This window comes from Rana temporaria, chromosome 3 (genome assembly GCF_905171775.1).
Source record: "Rana temporaria chromosome 3, aRanTem1.1, whole genome shotgun sequence".
Lineage (NCBI taxonomy): Eukaryota > Metazoa > Chordata > Amphibia > Anura > Ranidae > Rana > Rana temporaria.
Window position 1 is genome coordinate 313,043,078 of NC_053491.1, and position 17,954 is coordinate 313,061,031.

At 43.2% G+C, this 17,954-nt stretch overlaps 1 protein-coding gene across 2 annotated transcripts in view; it reads right to left on the reverse strand.

Annotated features, from left to right (window-relative positions):
• The window catches only part of LOC120932456 (histidine--tRNA ligase, cytoplasmic-like), a 184,115-nt gene that overhangs the window by 76,779 nt on the left and 89,382 nt on the right, over nt 1-17,954 (reverse strand). The gene's annotated exons all lie outside the window — the stretch shown is intronic.

Sequence of the window (17,954 nt, forward strand, 5' to 3'; positions counted from 1 at the left end):
ACAAACAACAATACGGCAATGGGGTTCCCCCTCCAAGACCATACCAGGTCCTTCAGTCTGGTATGGATTTTAAGGGGAACCCCCACGCCCAAAAAAAAATGGCATGGGGTCCCCCCCAACTTTGAAACAATTATCTGTGATAGGAAACAAACTGCAGAGAATGATGTTACCACCAGTGGCGTAACCAGAGTTATGGGCGCCCGGGGCAGAATTTTTTTTCCGCCCCCCCCCCCTGTATAATCATCCATATCCAATCATATAATATGCCAATCGGCGTGTCCCTTAACATAAAATGTGCCCATCAGTGTGCCCCTTAACATTAGATATGCCCATCTGGGATGTTGACAGCTGCAGATTGAGTGTAAACGCGGCTCTATCCTTGGATTACTATGGTGACAGTATCCAAGGATGGAGCGCTGGTACAGTCCATCTGCAGCCGCCATCTTATCGGCAGCCGCCAATATTCACCTGAACATCCCTCTTGCAGACTCCATACCATTACACCACAGGCATCTGTCTCACTCATATCCGCCAGTGTAGCTACCATACTGTCCTCCGCGCCGCCACAGTGCCCGAGTAAGACCCACTGCTCCTCAGGCGATATGCACATTCTCCACAACCTAATGTGAAGTCCCCCCCCCGTAATTTTTCATTCTGGCGTTTTTTCTCTTTGCATATCTGTTTTTTTTTTTTTTTTTTTTACCTCCGGAAGGCTGGCGCACTCTTCCTCTACTCGTACTGACTTGATACAGGTATATAGGGTCTAAGGGTCTATTAGAGGAGCCGTCTCCACTTGTGTTCTAACTTCAACCTGTCCTTTTGTCCCGTAGTTCCCTCTGATTTCAATCGGATTTAAGTCTGGTGACTGAGATGGCAACTCCAAAATGTTCCAGCCTTTAATCTGCAACCATGCTCTAGTGAACTTGGAGGTATGCTTGGGATCATTGTCCTGTTGAAAGGTCCAACGTCTCCCAAGCCTCAGGTTTGTGACGGACTGCATCACATTGTTATCCACTATCTCCTGGTACTGAGAGAATTCATGGTACCTTGCACACGCTGAAGCTTCCCTGTACCTGCAGAAGCAAAACAGCCCCAAAGCATGATTGACCCCCCGCCATGCTTCACAGTAGGCAGGTGTTCTTTTCATCATAGGCCTTGTTCTTCCTCCTCCAAACATAGCAGTTGATCCATGGGCCCAAACACTTCTAATTTTTGTTTCATCAGTCCACAGAACACAATCCAAAACTTCTGTGGTTTGTCCACATGATTTTTGCATACTGCAGTCGACTCTTCTTATTCTTTGGAGACAGCAAGGGGTGCGCCTGGGAGTTCTGGCATGGAGCCTTCATTACGCAGTGTGCGCCGTATTGTCTGAGCAGAAACTTCAGTACCCAATCTGACAAATCTTTTGTCAGTTCCTCAGCAGTCACAAGGGGACTTTTCTCCACTCTACGCTTCAGGTAGCGCACAGCAGTCGAAGTCAGCATCTCTCTTTCTGCCACGACCAGGTATAGGTTTCAACAGTGCCCTTTGGCTTGAATTTGCGAATGATGCTTACCTATGGTGTCTCTTGGTATGTTTAACATCTTTGCAATCTTCTTATAGCCATTGCCCTTCCTGCGAAGAGTAATCACCTCTTCTCTTGTCTTCCCGGACCATTCTCTTGACTTCACCATGTTTGTAACCACACCAGTAAATGTCTAGAAGGAGCTGAGTATCACAGTCATTTTTAAAGCTGCCTGATTGGTGCTTATTAGGCTTTAATTGTGCTCCCTGACATCCACAGGTGTTTTCAATACCTGATTGAAAACACTTCAATGAACCCTCTGTTCTTCAGAGTGGTAGTCTTTAAGGGGTTGAATAATTGTGTAAATGAAAATTCACAAAATAAACATTTACTACTGTATTACAAAACCAATTGATGTCATTTTAGTTGCATATGGTTCTTTAAGAAGAGACCTTGTAGGATTTCATTCTGAATACAATTACAAATGTACACTAATCTCCTAAAACCCCTTTACAGCATTGGGGGGTTGAATAATTTTGAACACAACTGTAGTTCATGCGCTGTTATTAATCAAATTATCGTAGGCCGCAGCAGGAGGGGGCTTTTGGCAATGGAATCAGCAATCAGGACAGGCATGTTGTTACTGTAATAATGAGTACGGTGTCTGACTGTCTGTGCTTAGGCCCTCAGTGCAGCAGGCATGCTGCGTGTGTATTTGTCTTGCTGAATGGAGAGTGAGTCTGGTCGGGCAATGCATTCAACACGTGGCGGTGGCATGTGATGGTGCCTGGTGGGGTGGCAGCATGGAGGTAGTCTGAATCTCCTCCTCTCCCCCAACTAGGTGCTGGTGTGGTGTGGTGGCGTGGCGGTGCGGTGCCGAATCCTAGTACTACCTCCTGTCAGGCTCACCTGCAACTTCAAGCTCTCCTCCGGCTCCCAGACGAAGTCCACTGCACATCCGCTGTCAGGGTGGAGGAGAAGATGGCGGCGGGATCCGGATACAGAAGCGCGGGCCGCGGGACTCCTCCAGGGGCAGCCTTTGCGCATGCGCCCGCCCACGTTCATGGATTGGCCAGCCCCGCCAGCACATGACCACATACGCCCAATCACAGGGCGCCATCTGCAGCAAAATGGTGGCCGCTCGGATTAGTGAGTGTGAGTGACACAGTATGAGTTTTGAATGATTTTAAAAAGGTGACACGGACGCCGGAATTTCGCCCCCCCCCAATTTTGCTCCCGGTGCGACAGCCCCCCCTGCCCCCCCGCTACGCCTCTGGTTACCACCGATAGCCACCATTGGAATTTGGTGACCTGCCAGATTGGGAATCCTCTCTATTTAGGCTTCATGTAATGATGTTGTGCAATACTATGCCTTGAAGGAACAATTACATTTAAATATATCAGCATGCTCCTACTTTAAAATAAACCCCAAGAAGAAGGAAATAAACACGCCAACACAAATAAACACAGCAAAATATTTTAGGCGTCACCCGAAACATGTCGGGTCTGTTGTAACCACAATCCTCCTTTTGCTTTGATGTTTAGAGGTTTAGTGTGTTTACAACCATTAGCAGCTGTATTTTTCATTTTTTGTTCCACTCTATATTTTAATGTTCATGTGTATATATATTTTTCTATACAGATTTTTTTTTTACTTTACTCTTTGGTATTTTTCTCCTGTTATCCTGCTTTATTCTCTGCCCATACTGTCCCCGGGGAATCCCCTACATACATTGCTCTCATAGGAACCATTGATTTGCACACGTCATGCGACATGAGCTCCCAATGTTGGAGCGTATGTCGTACCAGTGTGAATCCAGCCTAAATCCCCATCCACACTATTAGATTCTCTGCAGGTTTTTGTCTTCAGATTTACCAAAACCATATAATACGGGGTCAAACCTTAAAGTAATACTAAAGCTTATTTGATTGACAGCAGCGGGAGCCAATGGCTGCGCTGCTATCAATCTATCCAATGAAGTGCAGAGAAACCATGGAGAGAGCGGTGGCACCCACGGAAATTCGGGGCTTAGGTAAATGCATAGGTAATGCATAGGATGCATTAAGGTAAAAAAACACAAGGGTTTACAACCCCTTTAGGAGTTTCAATTTGTATGCAATCAGGCAGGTCTTTGCACTACATGGTTTTGGTAAACCTGAAGACAAAAACCTGCAAAAAATCTAATAGTGTGTATGGGGCCTTAGGCATTAACTACTTGCCGACCTGCCTCCGTCATTTTACGGCGGTAGGTTGGCTCCCCTACGCGAGAGCCCGTAGCTATACGTCGTCTCTCGCGCAGGCCACTAGGGGCTCGCCCCGACTCCCGTGTGTGTGCCCGGCGGGCACGATCGCTGCCGGGCAGATGCGATTGCTCGTTACAGAGCGGGGACCGGGAGCTGTGTGTGTAAACACACAGCTCCCGGTCCTGTCAGGGGGAGAAATGCTGATCTTCTGTTCATACAATGTGAGGCCACCCCCCCCTACAGTTAGAACACACCCAGGGACATAATTAACCCCTTCCCTGCCCCCTAGTGTTAACCCCTTCACTGCCAGTGGCATTTTTATAGTAATCCAATGCACTTTTATAGCACTGATCGCTATAAAAATGCCAATGGTCCCAAAAATGTGTCAAAAGTGTCCGCCATAATGTCGCAATACCGGAAAAAAAAAATCGATGATCGCCGCCATTACTAGTAAAAAAAAATATTAATAAAAATGCCATAAAAATACCCCCTATTTTGTAAACGCTATAACTTTTGCGCAAACCAATCAATAAACGCTTTTTTATATATTTTTGGGGGATATTTATTATAGCAAAAAGTAAAAAATATTATTTTTTTTCAAAATTGACGCTCTATTTTTGTTTATAGCGCAAAAAATAAAAACCGCAGAGGTGATCAAATACCACCAAAAGAAATCTCTATTTGTGGGGAAAAAAGGACGCCAATTTTGTTTGTGAGCCACGTCGCACGACTGCGCATTTGTCATTTAAAGCGACGCAGTGCCGAATCGCAAAAAGTGCTCTGGTCTTTGACCAGCAATATGGTCCGGGGGTTAAGTGGTTAACTGGAGTTTGGCTTCAATTTGGTAGTGTATATAAAACTGCATCTAGCATTCCTCTCCTTTCAGACTAATGATGCTACCCAAAGGGGCACCTTGTGCTCCAGAGTAGGTACACTCTAATACAGGAGGTACGATACTGGCCAGATCACCAGGTAAAAACAGAGGGGGAAGAAAAGGCCAAGAAAAGAAAATGTATGCAGCCATTACAACTAGAGATTGGTAAACTGCAATATATTAGGGTTTTGGGTTTAATACTGCTTTACCCCTACAAAGCCTCCTCTGTGCCCCTCTCCAATTTTATTTCACCTTGTTACTGGGGTCTGACGTTATTAGCACTGAGACAGTGTCGCTGGACAGTGGACATGAAAAGCTTACTGATACTTCACCTAATTTTTGGTTTTCAATTGTATTGATTTTAGTTTGAAGTGGATTAAGGGAATAAGACCACCAATGGAAAATACACTCAAAAAGGGATAATCTTAATCTAAAAATTTTGAATTGGATATTGCAGCATATACAGCCACAAAACCGCACCTTTTCAAAGCAGCAAAAGGAAAGAAAAAGCTATATTTGACCAGTAGATGGCAATGCAGCTGCTTTTAAAGTATAAAAAGAGAATTTCAGCAGCTTTGGCCCTGACGGTGCACTGCTCGTGAACAGCAGGTCGTGCTGCAATTTGATTTTAACACTGAATAATGTCCTACTATCAGGTACAACTAACATTTAAAAATAAGACTTTAGTACTAGTGTGCTTAGAATTTAAAAACAACAGTTTGGATTTTTTTAGCATTAGGTATACATCGACCAATTGAATCAAGGATTTTTTAGGATTTTTACCTACTGTACCTTGCTCACATACATTTTTATGATGCCCCTGATTTGGGGGGAAATTCCCTGCGATTGTCGATAAACCCCCCCCCCCGCTCAACAACTCCGAACCACGGAACTCCCCCCCCACTCAACAACTCTGATCCGCGCCCCCCCCCCCGCACAACAACTCCGATCCACGGACCCCCCCCTCCCAACAAGTTTGATCCGCGGAACCCCCCCGCTCAACAACTCTGACCCGCGGAGCCCCCCCCCCCCCTCAACAACTCCTATCCACGGAATTCCCCCCCCCCCCCGCTCAACAACTTCGTTGGGAGGTATGCTCATTTGTCCCTCATTCTGAAGTTGAAAAGTATGTATTCCAAGTAATACAGAACACAAAAGGTACTATAGCATTGTCGTATATACATTTACACTGATACAAACTGTAGTCCTCATTTATCACTTTCTCTGAGAACTGTCTACGTTGCTCAATGTAGCAAGTTCCTCTCTTCTATTCTTCCCATGTGGATTAGAAGTTGAAAACAGGCTTTTTAACCTGAAGAACACTAGAAATACCTTTGAAGAACCCATAGATAGAAATAATTAAATATATATCTCATGGAACATAAAGGTCAATTATAAGTTATAGATAGAATAATAAATAAAATAAAATGGCATACTTAAAGGGGTTGTAAAAGTAATTTTTTTTTCCTTAAATATCTTCCTTTACCTTAGTGCAGTCCTTCACTTACCTCATCCTTCGATTTTGCTTTTAAATGTCCTTATTTCTTCTGAAAAAAACTAATTTCCTGTTCTTCTGTCTCCCTGGTGTGGAGAAAGCCTCTTAAGGGTAGGGGGGCGAGCAGGAGTGTCAGGACGCCCACTAACACACAGCTCCTTTCTCCATCTGCAAAGTAGATAGCGTCCTGACCCTCCTGCTCGCCCCCTTCCCCCTCAAGAGGCTTTCTCCACAGGGAGAAAGCCTTGCATTACTGTGTGGAGTTACAGACAGAAGAACAGGAAGTGAGGATTTCTCAGAAGAAATAAGGACATTTAAAAGCAAAATCAAAGGATGAGGTAAGTGAAGGAGGACTGCACTAAAGTAAAGGAAGCTAGGTAGGATGAGGGCGTAGAACAGCTTTGTCGTTGTGACAAATTAAATAAGGCTCTTTACAAGAAACAAGATACCCTTCTAGCATAAGAGGTAGCAATCAGAAAGGCCAATTTCCTGCTTAAAAGAATCAAAGGAATATTGCGGATAGGTTCAAAAGGTTGCTTTTGCAGAACTGATAATACCAAGTTCAAATCCCAGGAACACAAGACTTGACTGGCGGATTTATCCACAGTACTCCCTGAATGAATGCCCAGACTAGGGAATGAGATGCCAATGGTCTCTGAAAAAAGACTGATAGAGCCTATATTTGACCCTTAAATGGTACTCAGGCCCAATTTCATATCCACTCCTAATTGGCAAAAGGTAAAAATTCTACTTATAGTAGACTTTAGAGGATTCCCCCCTCTGGATTCACACCAGGAAACATTCGCCTTCCAGACTCTTTAGTAGATTAGTCTGGAAGCTGGCTTTCTAGCATTAATGAGTGTAGAAAGAACTGGACTTGAGAGTCCTCGTTTCTTTAAAATGTGGGTCTCAGTAGCCAAACCGTTAAATTTAGCTTCTGTAAGGAAGGGTGGAACACTGGTCCTTGCGACAGCAGGTCATGATGTAGAGGAAGCACCCAAGGTCTTCCTACCACCATCTTTATGATCTTGGTGTACCAAGACCTCCTGGGCCAATTTGGGGCCACTAGGAGTACTGGTATTGCCTCCTTCTTGATCCTGCCCAGCAATCTCTGTAAGAGAGGGATCGGGGGGGAATGCATAGATTATTGAAAACGGATTCCAAGTCAGAGCATCCGTTCCGTAGGCCAGCGGATCTCAAATGGACCTCTCCACGAGCGGTCCATTTGCCTGCAAGCGTCCGGCCGGAGCTGCATGGCTGAATGCTTTTACAAATCATCCTAAATGTGAGTGCTATACCTTTGTAATTTTTGTACAATAAAAGTATCCCTGGTTTTATGCTATGGAAGCATCTCTTTTTCTTTTTCTGATCGGTCTCATTGAACACTAATTTGGAGTTTGCTGTACCCGGAAATCATTAACAAACAGGTCATCTGTTTTGGAGTTACATGTTGGGCTTGGTCCGTAGGGACCTTCATATCTGGTAAGCAGATTCAGACTGCTGGTGGTGGATTCACATAAGGCTTCTATAGACCACGAATAGCTACTTGTTTGGATTGTGCACGGGTGTTCAAAACTGACAACTACGGACTTTCTTTCCTCCTTTTGTGACACCAATTTAGAAAAATGAACTTTTTTTATTACTGCTTTTCTTTTATTTCCAATTTTGTTAACGATATAATTTATATATTGGAACCTTTCCAGCAATGGTCATAGGTGCTATTAATTTATACACACAAGTGTCACTGCTTTATATACACAAGTTTACATTGGGTCTCCAGGCCGTTGGAGCTCAATCATCATCTTAGATTAATGTGTATTTATTTATTCATGCATGCACGTATCATTGTGAAAATTCACCATTAAGTCTCCAGGTTGTTGGAGCTTAATTATCATCCTAGATTAATGTGTATTTATTTTTTCATTTATGTATGCACGTATCACGGTGATATTTACCGTTAGGTAACAACACATATCTTTGGGCTTATGCCCGACTTAGTTTTCCTTTAAACGAACACTAATTTTTGGTTTAGTGCAGTTATTTTTTTCCTTATGCTTTCCCTGGTGATTGATATAAGCTACTGCAGTAGCAAGTAGCATTGTCGGATTAAATCCGAACCGGGTGGCCCTGTAACCTGTGTGTCCAGGCTCTGAGGGATAAGTATACTAAGAATTTCCAGTATGTTGATGGGCAAGCTATCCTCGGTTTTGGCCCAGGTACCTTGGGATAAAACTTCTTCTAATACTGCTCCCCAACCCAACAGGCTGGCATCCGTAGACACCACCTTCCAGGTGTCTGGGAGAAAGGACCTTCTTTTCCACAAGTTTTTGGTCTTTAACCACCACCTGAAGTTTTGGCGCACCTGTGGAGACAGGCGCATTGGTAAATACAGAGCTTGGCTTCTCCTGTTCCAAGCAGCCAGAATGCCGCCCTGCAGTAGTCTCGAATTAAACTGGGCATAAGGAACAGCCTCGAAGGAGGCCACCATCTTCCCTAATAGCCTCATGCAAAGGCGAATTGATGGTCCCTTTTTCGTCCTGACTTTGTGGATCAATTCTCTCTTAGGGACTTGATCTTTGGCTCTGGCAGGAATACCCTGCTTTGGGCTGTGTCTATGATCATGCCCAAATACTCTACCCTTCTTAGGGCTTGTAGAGAGGGTTTCTGTAGGTTTATGATCCATCCTAAATGCTCCAGGTATCTCACTCTATTGAGCGCCGCGTGGTCTATTCCTGTCACTGACTTCATCACGGCTGGCATGTGTGCCAACCTTCAGGGATATGGGTTCCTACTTAAAGGATGCCTCTTCCCTGGGCCATGTAAAAGACTCTGCCAGGACTTTTAGCGTTTGTAAAAAAGCGAAAGTGCTGGACCCTAGAGCCCAGTCCTCCAAAGAGAGACATTACAGGAGACACCTGGTGCGCGAGGCCCGGATACCATCCAATTGTGGAGTAATAATTTAACCACTTCCAGACCTGCGCACGATGATGTACGTCCATTTTTTAAAGATTGATATCTCGGTAACGGCAGCAGCTGCTGCCACAACCGAGGTATCAATCTTTAGTGTGTGCGGTCTGGTAAACGATAACGGCGGTCTCCGCGGCGGATTCGCCGCGAGATCGCCGTTATCGGTGGCGGGAGAGGGGCCCCCCCTCCCGCCGCTCTACCGCTCCCTCCGCCGCTTACCGGAAGCCGTCAGTAGCGGCAGAGGCGATCGGGACCGTTCGGCAGCTGAGCGGGGACGAGACTGAAGGAAAAATCTCCTTCGCCCGTCCCCATAGCTCTGCTGGGCGGAAGTGACGTCAAAACGTCAGTCCCGCCCAGCCTCTTAAAGAGACAATTTTTTTTTTTTGTCATTTGAAAAAATGACATTTCCAAATTTTTTTTTTTTTTTTTTGCATTTAAGCCCAAATATGAGATCTGAGGTCTTTTTGACCCCAGATCTCATATTTAAGAGGACCTGTCATGCTTTTTTCTATTACAAGGGATGTTTACATTCCTTATAATAGGAATAAAAGTGATCCATTTTTTTTTTTCAGTGTAAAAAGTAATAAAATAAATAAAAATAAATAAGAAAACAAAAAAAAAATTTTTTAAAGCGCCCCGTCGAGCTCGCGCGCAGAAGCGAACGCATACGCGAGTAGCGCCCGCATATGAAAACGGTGTTCAAGTCACACAAGTGAGGTATCGTCGCGATCGTTAGAGCGAGAGCAATAATTCTAGCCCTAGAGCTACTCTGTAGCTCAAAAAATGCAACCTCTAGAATTTTTTAAACATTGCCTATCGAGATTTTTAAGGGAAAAAGTTTGACGCCATGCCACGAGCGGGCGCAATTTTTAAGCGTGACATGTTGGGTATCATTTTACTCGGCGTAACATTATCTTTCACAATATATAAAAAAATTGGGCCAAATTTATTGTTGTCTTATTTTTTAATTAAAAAAAGTGAATTTTTTCCAAAAAAAGTGCGCTTGTAAGACCGCTGCGCAAATACGGTGTGACAAAAAGTATTGCAATGACCACTATTTGATTCTCTAGGGTGTTAGAAAAAAAATATATATAATGTTTGGGGGTTTTAAGTAATTTTCTAGCAGAAAAAAATGTTTTAGTCTTGCAAACACCAAATCTGAAAAACACCTAAGGTCTGGAAGTGGTTAAGCGTCTTGGATGGACCTGAAGTATAGCTCTTTTGCCCCCAGGGCAGAGCTTCCTTTAGCACTATCCTAACTCCATCCAATATTCTTAGACACTGGTGAAAAAACTAAGGTACTTCCAGTATGGGGGGGGGGGGGGGTTATATGGAGGGGAACTTGTTCTCATTGTCTGTGCCAGTGTCCAATCACCTCTGGTGACCATACAACCCACTATGTAATGACTAAAGCTCTGTGTCCCATGGTGTACGATAAAGAAATACCAATTTCTTTGTCACAAGGCCCAACGGAGCCCCTTCCATTGGCTCAAAAAGACTAGATTCAAATCCCATGGACATAGGGGTGATTTAATAGGCAGGTTTATACATGTTACTCCTTGTATAAAGTCCAGAACCAAAGAATGTGAAGCAAGAGGCCTCTGGAAAAAACCGACAAGGCCGGGACCTGACCTTTGATAGTGCTCAAGGCCAGCTTCATTTATACTGCTAGCTGTAGGAAAGAGAGAACTCTACCTATGTCATACTTGCGAGGGTGCCAACCCTTATCTTCACACCAGGACACATAGGTCCTCCAGACTCTATAGTAAACAGCCCTGGAGGACGGTTTCCTTGCATTAATCAGGGTAGATACCACTGAGCCTGAAAGCCCTTGATCTTTCAGAATGAGGTCTTCAACAGCCAAACCGTCAAATTTAGAGTTTGTAAGGCAGGATGGAATTCTGGTCCCTGCGATAGCAGGTCTGGATGGGACGGAAGAGTCCAAGGATGCCCTACTGCCATCCTCCTGATCTCTGCATACCAGGATCTCCTGGGCCATGCTGGAGTAACTAGAATTACTGACCTCTGTTCCCCCTTGATCCTGTGCAGAAGACGCGGAAGCAACTGAATTGGAGGGAACGCAATAATCAGTGAAAACTGATCCCAAGGAGATACTAAAGCATCCGTCCCACAAACAAGTGGATCCCTTGTCCTTGATACGAAGCTGTCCAACTTTCTGTTGACTCTGGATGCAAACAAGTCTACATCCGGGGGTCCCAATTTCTGGCATATGGTCAGAAAGACGTCGGGATGTAGAGACAACTCCTCTGGGAGCAATTGTTGGCGGCTAAGCATAGTCCTAAGCACAAAGCAGAGGTACTGTTACCATGTGACTATTTCTGAGCTCATTCTTAGCAATGGTTAATATGCTGCCATCAATGCTACAGCAGATGCTGAGTAGATGGGTCTTTGAGTATGCCTGTACCCTCACACAGTGCTTACATGCCCTTAGAACCGTGTCTGTGTCCCGACCGTCAGCCACCATATGCATATGCAGGCTGAGCTTAAACAAACAAGCCAGTCCGCGCCTGCGCCGTGACACAACGTGCATGCCAATCTACATGCACGCCAGCAGCGATACGACCTGCCCCCCCAGTAACGTCCTCTCTGCCAGGCAGAAAGAGGAATCCCTTGCGCGTGTGTGAACGATCCACGAAGGAAGATTCGGGAGGAGGGAAGGAAGGGATTGGGAAGCAGAGGAGTCAACCTTATGCGCCGTACGCCCCCTTCCTGCCACTCCGACGTAGGTGCCGTCCTCGAGGGGGAGCGGAGGGTCAAGGCAGGTAAGCCCAGCGCTAGGTGGAGTCCCCCAAATCGCCCCCTACCCAACAGGTGGCTGACTATACAGGAGAAAGGCAGGCACTCCTCCACAAGCAATGAATATGAGATAGCAGGTGGTGGCGCCTACTTAAGTGTGAAAATTAAAGTGTATAAATATAAGATATAATAAATATAATAAAGTGTTGTGTATACCCACCTGAGTGGTTATTGAATGAGTGCCAAAAGTATGAAATAACAGGTGATGGTGCCTACTACAGTGTAGGAACAATTAAATAAAATAGAAAGTGTATATTGCAAAAATAAATAAATATAAGATGCAATAAATTAATAGTTATTTAAGGTGCTAGTGCTTATCTTCAAATACCAAAAATATCACAAAAATGTATATCAAACAAGTCCAATTTCCAAAAAATTGTTCATGCAAATAAAGTGCTGCGTGCTACGTGCAAAGAAAAAACTGTATTGTAAGCCTTTAGTGAATCACTCAGTGCTCTCTCCCAATGCTCCCGTACTCACCGGATCCAATTCCCCCTGCAGGGGTAACAGGCTCTCACAATAAGTTATCCGTGCTGCATTCCGCCAAAACTTCCAGTGCATAAAACTCTTAGCTGCTCAGGGAAGAGATAAATAAAGCGCCCAATAGTGTGATACCGTTTTGCAGATCAATACGATTTTTATTTATACAAACAAGGTACTCACATTTAAAAAATAGATAAAAGCCTTTGTATCGAAGTGCTGTGACCCAGAGATGCGATCGCCCTACCGGTTTCGTCTCACTGACGTCATCTCATTTTAGTTCTATTCATTTTAAATATCCGTGGCGCAGGTTCACATATCCCTTTCCCACTCCTCCACAAGCGCTGCTGACACATTCCAACAGCTAAGCATGGGATGTTAACATTAGTTATGTTTTACTTGCACCCTCTGGTGGTCAAAACCAGGCAAGACACCATCTACTCAAAAAAGAAGTCCATAGGAAAAACCCAGGATCTTCTTAACTTACCCTTTCCCGCTGCAGGGTACTACTGGAATATCACAGTAACCCAATCTTCACCCATCACAGCAGGTTGGTGTCATGCCAGACCTTCAAGGACAGGGTCCCCTCTGAACGTAGGGTCTACTGCCTTGGACCTGTATAGCGCTTTGACATAAAACCTGTGGTATAGCAATGTGACCAAGGTGCTGGATCCCAGGGCCCAGTTCTCCTGAGAGAAATGTTACAGGCAAGACCTCGTTCTTTTGTGCCGAGGCTCGGGTATCATCCACTTTTGTCTTTGTATTAGACCTTTTGAATGGATCCAATAACAGAGCACCCTGGCCTGTTCAGGACACTCATGGGGCATAACAGTTTAACCATGACCAACACCTATAGACACTGGTGAAAAAACTGAGGAACTCCCAGTGTGGGATGGGTTATATAGGTGGGGGACTTCCTGTCTTGATTATGCCACTGTACATCACCTGAATGTGGGCGTATAACCCATGTAGTAATTACTATAGTGCTCTGTGTTCCGTGATGTACGAGAAAGAAAAATGGTTTCTTTGGAGGATTGACATTGAGAAGTTTTAATAAACAAGGCTGAATTAACAATTCACCATAGAGTTCCCTTTATTTAATGCAGCAGAGAGAGTCCTATGACTAGGGAAGGGCTGGCCACGTGACTTTGATGGGTCAAATGACTGGGTTCTTCTCTTGGCCTTTTTTTTTTTAGGAACTCTCCTTCAAAATGTTTATTAAAAAAAGAGAGCACTAAGCCCATTTTTTAAGCACATGACTGTGCTTTATAATGATTTGGTATTTTTTAAAGCATTGGTTTAGAAGTTGGTTCCTAAGTATTGAAGCAAGGAGACCATCATGACAGGCAGCCAGGTAGCATTTTCAGAAAGAAAGGTCAGCAATGTTGGCCACCATATTTTCTCATGACATGTTTTCTTTAAGAATAAACACAGCTGCACATGTGACAGGCACACAAATAGCATGTCCTACAATGCATATTCCCCCAGAATCCTTAATCCTGGCATAGTGTGGCAGGGGGTGCTATTCATCAAACACCAGGTTCCTATATCTCGTGAGATAATATCACTTTCCACTGTGTTATTCTGTGGGGTTGGTTCAGCGACCAGCAAAGCTGTTTGTGACACTGATGTATCAGCTCGCACAAAAACAGAGCACTGGGTGTTATCTCACGGGAGATTATATCTAGAGATTGATGAATACACCGCTTGGAATAGGGAAAAAATATGAAAGGGACTTTGTAACACAGATCAATGAGTACTTTATCACAATGCAGCTGATTGAATATTATGCATCTCTTGCATCATTACAAGCGTTCTCAATCATTACACACTTCAGCTTCGCTGGCCAGGAGATTAATATCTGCCCTGCACAACTTAATCTATACCTGGCAGGAATGACAATAATTTGTGGCATGCCCACTTTGTACTGAGTAATAGTTATGCTGTATTATGATGGATTTCCTGATCACATTCTTGTTATCGGAAAGGTCCCTGCAATCATTTAAATTGAACGATTCTCTGTTTCAGGGACGTGCTGCATTTTTAAAGTCAATATGTACATTGCTTCTTTTTGGAAAAAAAAAAAACGAATTCATAAGAGTGTTTCTATTGGTGTCGTTTTACAGTATGTTTAAACCAAAAAGTTATAATTATAAGCCCCTTTACAGAACCAGATTGAGGGTTTTAACAAGGACATCGGCCAGATGAATTATAAACTACTTGAGTACAATCCTGCAATACCCTTTTATTACCAGGTAATTTTTCAGTTTCCAGTGCTGTTATAGTTTGACTGACAATTCCTCAGCCATCCAACACTATACCCAGATAAAGCTTTATTTTGTTGGTATTTAGTAACCTTTTTTTTTATATATAAAAAGGTAAAAGAAAGAGGTTTATAAAAAAACTGTATCTTTGTTAAACTAAAAATGCCAAGACAGTACAAAAACCAAGTTACCCCTTTTTTTGGAAAGTAGACACATCAAGGTGATCTAATTTTTCGGAAATTAAGAAACATGCTGCTATCGAGAGGAGTAAACACATAACTTGGTACTGGTGCACTAGATACATTATTTTACAGGCCATACACAGAGAGAAGGAAATTGAGGTTTCATTTACAGGTTCGATGTGTAGGAGAGGATGGGGTGAAAGGGTTAAAAACAATCTCACAGTTAGTAAAAATGAATTATTGGATCAATAGCTGCTGGTTAATTTAGTAATTTCCTATTCATAACTTATTACAATGTCTCTCCTTTGTCTGTTGTCAAAAGAAAGGGAGGGATCAACAATAGTAAACAGTAGCATGTGATCTCTGTGACTATCACAATGATCACAAGGTACCGAGCCATTCAGATAGGCTCCATACACTGTCTGTATTCCGAGTCATCCAATGAGGACTTGGTATACAGCTATTAGTAGGTGCAATGACCACACAAGGGTATATTCTCAATGGTCATTTATAAATAGCACTGGAGAAATAACAGTCCACAAATCTGCCATTTATAAATGTATGTTGGTAGACAACAGCTTATAGATAACCAATCTCAACTTCACCAATGCAAAAATTTGATTACTCAGTCTTAAAGGGTAACTCCGCTTTTGTGTATGTGATTTATAGAGATATGCTGTCCAATACCTTATCTCCAAGCACTGCTCACGTGACTGTCCACTGGTCTCCTCCCAGCTGATGTTAGTAGGGGATACCCAGCCCCCCGCAGCTATCAGATCGGGAGAGGATACCAGCAGGCAATTCACGTGAGCACCTAGAGGCACTCGAAAATAAGGAATTAGGCAGCATATTTTTATAAATCACATACACTGGGAGCTTAATGTTATCCAACAGAGGGAACTATAGAATAAAAAAAAATGGCTTCACAAACACTTTAAATGGGTTGTAAAGGGTTCCCTTTTTAATATTTTTTTTAAAATAACAAACATGTCATACTTGGCTCCACTGTGCAGTTTGTTTTGCACAGAGTGGCCCCAATCCTCGTCTTCTGGGGTTCCTCAGCGGCTGTCTCGGCTCCTCCCCGCATCAGCCAACCCCCTTGGAATGCGCCCTCCCAAGGGGGATAGCTTGCGGGCGGAGCTCCCGAGTCCTGTATTCGGCATCCATAGCCGCCAACTACAGGACTCGGCCCCGCCCCCCAGCCCTCTCGTCATTGGAGTTGAATGACTGCGCTGCTATAAATCTATCCAATGAAGAGCCGAGAAGCCAGCGCGTTCACGGCTCGGGTAAGTAAACGGGGCACTGCGGGGGCCTGTATGCATCGGATGTTTTTTTACCTTAATGCATGGGATGCATTAAGGTGAAAAAACGCGAAGCTTTACAACCCCTTTAAGGGCACTGTATAAAACGTAGGGCACTGCTATTTGATACACACCCAAGACCTATGAGTTAGTATGCTTTCTGAAGGAGGTCACACAGCTGAACGAACAGCGACTGCCAGTGTTTAAGTGACCTCCAACCTCTGGTTTTCCAGCTCAAAACGTCAGATTCAGAGACAACTTAAAAAAGTTATCAATTATAAATCTATAAGCAGAAATACATTTTTTATTTTTTATTTTAGAGCAGCAATTACAAGTGAAATTGCATTAAGCTGACCACCTTCATAGTTACATTTAAACAATGTGCATACACACTAGCTTTTTTTAAGTACTTAATCTATCACTATTTGCATTTAAAATAAATCACATGACCTCATTATAGTTCTAGAAAAGCTAAACTGCTTTCTGTGAAAAATAACTTTTTATGTTTCCAAGACTCCAGCTGGCATGAACATAAGCAGAACTTTAAACTGCATATCCTGCATGTGTTTCCGCCATTCTCCTTCTCTAAATGGCATACATTCAAGCAATGTGAAGCAAATCTGAATCGTGAAGGTTTCCGCTCCTGGGATGCAAAAGGAATTATGAGCTGCAGTGTATATCAAAATAGCGTAGTAGAAGAATGCTATTTTAGTCACCCTCCCATTGCAATTAAGGCATGTAGAAGCATGTCATTGTTATAAACAATAGCTGCATTTAATAGATTTAGACATTAAAGTATATTTGAAGCCAAAATCTTTTTTCCATTTTGGAAAGAATAGCTAATGGTTAGGGTTTTGGCCATCTGTGTCCCATAGGGGAGATTTCACTTCACTTATTATGCTATAGACACATCAGCAGGCTATTGTAATTCTTTCCAATGTAAAGGCAATTCCCTCTTGGACAGATGTCATTGTAACAAAAGTTCCCATTGGAATTTCCCCTCTATTCCTATTCTGGTGACAACTTCAATGACAGCCTAAAAGTTTTAATTTTTTTTAACAGTGATAAAAATGTGTCAGGGGTTCTAACCCCCAACCGGTCTATTAAAATCTGAAAGAAACATCTGGCTTTGGATACACGTTATATTTTAACTTCATAAAAAGAAAGAGCCAAAGGTTTGGTGGCAAACCAAACTTTGTCATCAAGGGGGGAAGGGGAAGCAGAAGAGTCATACACTGACCTAGAACAACGATAGACAGGGCCGCCATCAGGAATTATGGGGCCCCTTACACAGCTTCAGGCATGGGCCCCCTGGAGCAGAGAACTGGGGGGGGGGGGGGTGCTGCCGCCTGAAATTGAGAAGCGGGGGGGGGCCCCTTTACAAAAAAAAGAAATAAAGAAAAATATATATAAAAAAGGGGGGTAGCCATCTGGGTCCTGGAGACCTCTGGGCCCTATATATATATATATATATATATATATGTATATATACACACATACATACATACATACATACACACATACACACAAATTATTTAATTTTTTTATAAAAAGGAATTACAAAAAAAGTGGGGTTGCCATCCGGGACCTCTGGGCCCTTTAATAAAAAAAGAAATAAAAACAAATATATAAAAAAACAAAAAATAAACATTTATAAAGAAAAAAAAAAAAGGGGGGGAGTTTCCATCCAGGGCCCTGGGGACCTCTGGCCACTTTAAAAAAAAAATAATATATATATAAACAAAAATAAAAAATAAACATTCATAAAAAAAAAAAAAAAAAGGGGGTTTGCCACATGGGGCCCTCTGAGCCCTTTAATAATA